At 45.1% G+C, this 8,418-nt stretch overlaps 1 pseudogene; it reads left to right on the top strand.

The window, feature by feature from the left end:
* Positions 1-1,614: 1,614 nt before the first annotated feature.
* On the top strand, positions 1,615-1,732 carry LOC126089540 (5S ribosomal RNA; annotated as a pseudogene).
* Positions 1,733-8,418: the final 6,686 nt, after the last annotated feature.

Here is an 8,418-nt window from a genome sequence, read left to right as displayed (position 1 = left end):
CAGCACACCTTGAGATTGAGTTTTTTTATAGAGGTTTATACCATCCTCGCGATTCAGGCAGTTAAGCCAAGATCCCCGGGCTCTGTACCATACAACGTTCCACCGTCACGCCTTACGGTGGTCGTTGAAGCACGCTCAGAACTTAAAGTGTTGAGGACTGGTAGCGCTTCCCAGTCCTCAGCTCAGGGACTCCAGGGTCGTCAAGCCCGTATCCAGCAACTAAATGCTGAGCCCCCTGAGGGGTTGGTGGTTGTCAGCTTGAAGATTTCGTGAAGGTTTGACATTATATGTGAAGGCTGTTTGAATTCTGTAAGTGCTTTCAAAGCCCTCAAACTGAAATACTGGATGAAAGATCCAAGGTATTCTCTCGTGGGCTACATTGCTTTTTCACCCCCACGCATACCCCTTTGATAGATTGGTGGTCCTTGCCCCTCCTGCTTCTGTCCAAACAGTAAATGGTATGTGTACGATGTTTCGTTGAAATTGGTCCACTGGTTCAGGAGATGGTGTGAAACATATACAAGTATGTACGTACATTCATTTTTATAAAATTTATGGATTCTATTGAAACAACCAAGCAATTCTATGAGGATCTCTGGAGTGTTGTCCTGAGAGGACTTCCCTATACTCCTGGGTCATTCTTGTCCTTAGCTTATCCCACTACCAAATTCTCTGCAGTCATTGCTCCAAAACCAACTGTCTAGGCAATGTGTTGGTGTGATGCTGAGACTAGACCCATTGCAAGGATTCGACATTTCCATACTTCAAAAGATGATGTAAGCTGCACTTTTACTTTCTCCTGGAAAGTTATGTTACTATCTCCTGTAGAAAAGTTCCAGTAACGTTGGACACGCCCAGGATACGACATCTGTCAGTTCTTTTCTGTGCTGATATGAAGTCCGTATTGAGGAAGGACGAGTCACTTTTCTCCATATTCAAGAGCATAATTTAATGTTGATTTTACACAATATACATCGTTATTGTGAGACGACAGGAAGTTATCAGCATGAGCAGGCACTGATGGGACCATGTATCTTATTAATGTATGCAATATCTTTATGGTGGCACTGTCTCATAGTATTTTCTGGAGTTTGGTCATTTAACAGTAAACTTTGTAGTGGACGTTTGGGGTTTGAACGTGATGTGCACCTATTAGGGAAAGGAATATCTGGAAGCACTTACTGGGGACAGAAGGCTGGGCGCAAGAATTTCTTGGACCAGTGAGCACCCAATGCGTTCAGTTGAAGAGGCGTAATAACGGCGTACCTGGACCTACCTGTTAGACACCTCTTGCCACAGCAGGGGCAGAGGGTGCGAGAGATATCTAGGTCACACAGCCAACACCTTGTGACTGCCGTAAAAAGCCTTTGTGAACAGTAATGACCACCATAAAAATTTGCTAGTTTCCATGTTCACTGTGAACTGGACGCTGTCGAGGAAGCCAACAAGTGTCCTCCCTCAGCCTGCAGAGTTTTTTTTTTTTTGTTTTTTTTTTGCAAATTCTCAAGTGGTCAAAATTTTCGAAGAAATACAACATTTACGACGGCTCTGAAATGATCTATGTTGGGACACAAGAGCATCTCTCTTAATTTAGCTGGGCCACTGGTCACACATGGCAACGGCCTTGCCGCAGTGGATACACCGGTTCCCGTGAGATCACCGAAGTTAAGCGCTGTAGGGCGTGGTCGGCACTTGGATGGGTGACCATCCAGGCTGCCATGCGCTGTTGCCATTTTTTCGGGGTGCACTCAGCCTCGTTATGCGAACTGAGGAGCTACTCGACCGAATAGTAGCGGCTTCGGTCAATAATACCATCGTAACGGCCGGGAGAGCGGTATGCTGACCCCACGCCCCTCCTATCCGCATCCTCCACCGAGGATGAGACGGCGGTCGGATGGTCCCGGTAGGCCACTCGTGGTCTGAAGACGGAATGCTGGTCACAAATGCGGTAAGAATTGGGGTGTCCAGATATTTATCTCTGTGATAAGTACACTGCCGTGTAAGTGAGTCAAATTGGTCCTCGGTGCGACCGGCGCCGTTAGAGTGTAAATGCAATGCGTCTAACAAATCACCAGCAGCGACCATGCGTATTTAGTGCCTGGGATAGAGAATTAGAAGCCGCGCATCGCTGCTCTGTAGACAGTGCCACACATCGAGAAAATGGGTATTTTTTCTTGCTCCAGCTTGTTAGAGCAAACAGGATTACAATTTTGCCGCTTATCCCAGCGCCACCGACGTAATATAATGCTGTGTGGAATAAACACATCAGAGTCTATTCATTGTTAGATAATTTCAGACTGCTTTATTCCTGTTCTGAGCTAGAGTAAATAGTTAAATCAGACAAACCAGTCTGCCAACCAACCGCTACCCATATTGCATATTTGTGCTGCCATCAGATCATTTTTTATTTTCTTACCTTGCTTAACAGGTACCTTTTTGTCACATTTTATGATAAATAAACTTGTGGCATAACGTTATAAAAGATGTTGAAATATTAACCACCCACCAACAATTCACTGACATTATTTCAGCTTTCAAGTTCATTTGGATATCGATAAATGTAAACCTCTCAGGCAGGCTATAAACGACAGTGCCAAACGGCAAATTCAGTTTAGCAGGCGCATGGGGCAGGTAGCCGAAAGTTTAACTAGTTAAAGTTATTGGTGTCAGGCCGGCAGGGTGGTGACTCAGTCGCCTGTCGCCTTCCAGAACATACCCGAAGTCCAGTATAGTCTTGCAATATAATGATGAAATATTAATCGAAGTATCGCACAGTAAGGAAATGTCGGACTATCAGTTTGGCAACGATAGGTCACAGCGTTCATACATTCGTACTTGAAATGTCGTATACTTCGTTAAAGGTGGCTTTTGGAACACGTCAAAGTAGTAACAGTGTTTCAAATCTTCTCGTTTCCCTTTGATAATAATTACGCTCCTCAAGGCAATTGATAACATACACTCCTGGAAATGGAAAAAAGAACACATTGACACCGGTGTGTCAGACCCACCATACTTGCTCCGGACACTGCGAGAGGGCTGTACAAGCAATGATCACACGCACGGCACAGCGGACACACCAGGAACCGCGCTGTTGGCCGTCGAATGGCGCTAGCTGCGCAGCATTTGTGCACCGCCGCCGTCAGTGTCAGCCAGTTTGCCGTGGCATACGGAGCTCCATCGCAGTCTTTAACACTGGTAACATGCCGCGACAGCGTGGACGTGAACCGTATGTGCAGTTGACGGACTTTGAGCGAGGGCGTATAGTGGGCATGCGGGAGGCCGGGTGGACGTACCGCCGAATTGCTCAACACGTGGGGCGTGAGGTCTCCACAGTACATCGATGTTGTCGCCAGTGGTCGGCGGAAGGTGCACGTGCCCGTCGACCTGGGACCGGACCACAGCGATGCACGGATGCACGCCAAGACCGTAGGATCCTACGCAGTGCCGTAGGGGACCGCACCGCCACTTCCCAGCAAATTAGGGACACTGTTGCTCCTGGGGTATCGGCGAGGACCATTCGCAACCGTCTCCATGAATCTGGGCTACGGTCCCGCACACCGTTAGGCCGTCTTCCGCTCACGCCCCAACATCGTGCAGCCCGCCTCCAGTGGTGTCGCGACAGGCGTGAATGGAGGGACGAATGGAGACGTGTCGTCTTCAGCGATGAGAGTCGCTTCTGCCTTGGTGCCAATGATGGTCGTATGCGTGTTTGGCGCCGTGCAGGTGAGCGCCACAATCAGGACTGCATACGACCGAGGCACACAGGGCCAACACCCGGCATCATGGTGTGGGGAGCGATCTCCTACACTGGCCGTACACCACTGGTGGTCGTCGAGGGGACACTGAGTAGTGCACGGTACATCCAAACCGTCATCGAACCCATCGTTCTACCCTTCCTAGACCGGCAAGGGAACTTGCTGTTCCAACAGGACAATGCACGTCCGTATGTATCCCGTGCCACCCAACGTGCTCTAGAAGGTGTAAGTCAACTACCCTGGCCAGCAAGATCTCCGGATCTGTCCCCCATTGAGCATGTTTGGGACTGGATGAAGCGTCGTCTCACGCGGTCTGCACGTCCAGCACGAACGCTGGTCCAACTGAGGCGCCAGGTGGAAATGGCATGGGAAGCCGTTCCACAGGACTACATCCAGCATCTCTACGATCGTCTCCATGGGAGAATAGCAGCCTGCATTGCTGCGAAAGGTGGATATACACTGTACTAGTGCCGACATTGTGCATGCCCTGTTGCCTGTGTCTATGTGCCTGTGGTTCTGTCAGTGTGATCATGTGATGTATCTGACCCCAGGAATGTGTCAATAAAGTTTCCCCTTCCTGGGACAATGAATTCACGGTGTTCTTATTTCAATTTCCAGGAGTGTAGATTTAGCAGATTATCTAATACGATATAAATGGAATCACGCCAAATTATGCAAATTAAGATATGCTGTTCTTTTCGGAATAGGTTTACCGTATAGATGATGTAATACCGTTTCATTGCGGATATTATGTGATGCAGCTGAAGCGGGAGCTCAGGACTGCGACAGACTGAAATTACTTGAACTGCGGTAGTTTTCACACCATTGGCTTGTGATAGTGAACACTGTATGTGCACGTAATCTGTTCCTTCCGGTGGATACCTTGAATTCTTTGGTTTACACTTTCTCTGATTCAAGATCAACTCACTGTAGATAGTTCAGTTAAAGGCTCCGGGCTAATAGGTCGTGGTCGACGCATAGAACATTCCCCAAACGTTTCATCTCCGCCTGTAGGAGACATCCACAGAGATAAGTCAGCCAAGTGTAACCAGAAGCCGGCCGAGGTTGCAGGCGCTACACCCTGCAACCGCGCGACCGCTACGGTCGCAGGTTCGAATCCTGCCTCGGGCATGGATGTGGGTAATGTCCTTAGGTTGGTTAGTCTTAAGTAGTTCTAAGTTCTAGGGGACTAATGACCTCAGATGTGAAGTCGCCTAGTGCTCAGAGCCATTTGAACCATTTTACAACCAGAACTTTAGGGAGCGGCGGATATACAGGCTCCATCCAGTTCCAGTTTCAGTACGCCGCTTTACCTGTTAAGATTAAATATTAGGGGAAAGTCTCATGCATCGACCAGGGCCTATTACTTCGAAAGTTTTAGATTAACACTAGCTGTGACAGCCCACGTAGTATCATATTCGTAAAAAATCGGTACCCTGGATACTAGAAGCTTAATTTTTCCAGTAGCTATTTTAACAACAGCAAGACGTAGGAAGCAGGAGCCGAATACTTTACCGTCAACATAAAGCTAAGATAATTTAAAGCTTCGACATTTTCTCAGAAGTAGCCAAGCAAATCATCTAGAGTATCATCTCTAACAAGAGAGCGCACTGGAAAATACAATGTGTGATGAATAAGGGAAAAAGCCATATTTTGGTTTCAATAACATAAACACGAAATTCAATAATGAAGGTATAAAGGTGCTGCAATGTGCTAATATAGTCACCGTGGTTTACTTTAGATTGCTTAAGACCTACATTTTTCGCTCCTACAACGCGGTGGAAGCTAATACACGACTAGAGAAATCTTTATAGGAAAGTTTCTATGACCACAGAATATCTTAATGGCAGTATGAATTGGCTTCCAATAATACTGCGAAAAAATTTGATTTTGTTTCGAAAACCCATAATTGTCTCTCATAGCAATGCTTAAGTTTGAAATTTGGCTCTATGGTGCCTACAACCTTCTCCTGTGATGGCGTAAAAGCGCAGTACCCAGTAACGTCGTTCTCGGCAACTACTACGCTTCAAACAGCGGTGTGTCAACGCACGCGAGAATGTCGCTGCATCTTAGAATTGCATGTGAAATAATGTTATGTCGGCAAGAAATTTCACCACGTTTCCGGCCAGCACTATCTCGGACGTGTCGCTTGACTGGAAGGTCAACACACTCCGTATTACAATGAACAGCTTCATCTGACGCCTCTGCAATGGATGTCAGACCTGCGACGCAAAGATTCGAAACCACGCTTTTTCGTTTGGGTGGCCGAGGAAAACTTACCAGACACAATGCTGTTCTGGGTCTACACAAGAAGCTCCCAGTGGATGGCATGAAGTGCGTCAGTGACATTAACCCTTTGCTTGAGGTGTATTCCTCACTCCTCCCCCCCCCCCCCCCCCACACAACTTTTCACAGGGCGAAGAATTACATGACCTCTTTCATCACGTTCAAACGGCTGGCATCCTGAGACGATTCAACCCTTTCCGAAGTGTATCGTGAGGCTGCAGTGCCATTGAACGTGATCTCACCATTTTGGAGTGTAGTGCAATTTCAGATTTTCCTTTAGTGTACAGTGTGCGACACTGCGGACCGTTCAAATCCATTCAACGAAATCAGAACGTGATCCGAAGCCACAAAGTGTGTTTAAGGGGAGCCGGAACGATGAAAATAACAAAAATAACGTTTTTTGGTTTTTTCATTATAAAATTATTTGGAGTTTTCATAATAAAAGAAATCAAGTTTCACCCTTCTAAGTGAATTCTAAGTGTGTCTTTTATCGCTGCAAAGTTGAGTTGCGGCTTAAACGGTTGTAGTGATTTGGTGTGTCACCTCTGATGGCGCAGCTCGCTGGCTGTAAGCAGGGTATCTTTGCGGAATTAGTGTTTTGTTTTCCACCGTTGTATGTCTATCTCTGTGACAAGCAACTGTTCATATCGGTAAACATAAACACTACACCGTGTGAGTTGACTTGTGGAGTTTGTGTTGTTTAGCTGTTTAATTTTGCGTATTTAACGAATTTTGCTCGTACCTGTTTTACGTATTTGGTTTGTGGAAGTCAATATGCCCCGTTTGAGCAATCGAGTGTTTAAGAAAAGGCACAATGAGTGTCGTTTCGAAGGGAGATGCTGCTCAGACTGGTTCACAGCCTACTCCAAATGAATGCGATAGAACTACTTCCAGCAACAAATTTTGTGACAGCAAAGAAAAATTTGAGAACTATGAAAGTGACAGTAATGATGTGAATGAAATAATTAACATTTCCTTGCTCTCTAATATTTTGAAACATAACGTATTATGACAAGTGTGCAAAGAAGGAGAACTGGAATTGAAAATAACTTCACACATTGGTTTGGCATGCAAAATGTTATTGAAGTGTAACAAATGTGCTGCAGAAGTTTCGTTTTCTAATTCTAGCAACATTCCTCGTAGTGGTAATAGAGGAAAGAAGGTGTATTATATAAATGTTAGGCTAGTGTATGGCTTGCGTTGCATTGGCAAGGGCAGTGCTGCAGGGACAATGTTATGTGGAATTATGAACATGCCAAAACCACCAACCAAGTTTGGGTTTTTATAATGAATTGGTGTTTTAGAGATTTCACTTTTGCTTTACATGCATCATGGCAACACAGACGTCATAAATTTCGAAATGGAGTTGTGATAGTTACCAGTGGAGACAGTTGCAAAATAATTGATGTTATTCTCTCAAAACATTGTAAATGTAAGGGCAATACCAAAGACGAACATAGTGAAAGTTGTGAGGCAAATTTTCATGGCACGAGTGGAGCGATGGAAGTAGAGGGAGTGAAAGCATTTTTTTTTTCCAAATCACAGGAGTGGTATAATGTACGATACACTAAGAGGAGACGATTCTATGGGATATAAAGCTGTAGAGGAACTCAAACCTTACGGCAATGAAATTCACATTAAAAACAGGAGTGCATTGGATATATGCAGCAGGGCATGGGGTCTCGCTTGCGCAAACTAAAGCAGACATCAGGATCCCAGAAGCTTAGTGATGTAAGACCCTTGGAGGAAGAGGAAGGTTGACATGAAGCAATTGATAGATTGCAGAGGTATTATGGATGTACAATTAGGCAAAATACAATAAGCATTGAGCATATGAGGAGAGCATTATGGGCATTATTTTTTCATACTGCATCAACAAACGAGCACCCACAACATGCACTGTGCCACACACGTGATGACTCAGGGTGTAAATACAAATCAGGAAAGGAATATGCCCATAAAAACAGTTTGCCAAATGCTCTAATTGATGTAAGTAAGCCCATATTCAGAGATTTATCACAGAAAAGTCTATGAGAAAACGCAAAATCCAAATGAAAGTGTAAATAATTTAATTTGGATTTGGATTAGGATTTACAAAAGAGTGTATAGTAAAAATATTGCATTTTGGAGCGTACGATGCAGTGGCAACATACAATGAAGGAAAAAACATCAAATGTGACGAGCTGAAACGTTTAGATTTCCAACCAGGACACAACACTATTTCCACAATGCGCCTAATCTATGAAGAAAGACTAAGAGGTGCAGGAAGAAGAGACAAAAGCCTACAACATGCAGCAAATGGAGGAAAAAACTAGTAAAAAGGAATCTAACACTGGAAAAAGAAGAGGATGCTGATAATCCATCATATGGGGTAGGA

Source organism: Schistocerca cancellata, chromosome 6 (assembly GCF_023864275.1).
Source record: "Schistocerca cancellata isolate TAMUIC-IGC-003103 chromosome 6, iqSchCanc2.1, whole genome shotgun sequence".
In the NCBI taxonomy this organism is placed as follows: Eukaryota; Metazoa; Arthropoda; class Insecta; order Orthoptera; family Acrididae; genus Schistocerca; species Schistocerca cancellata.
Note: the sequence above shows the minus strand (reverse complement) of the source record. Positions and strands in the feature narration are given on the sequence as shown.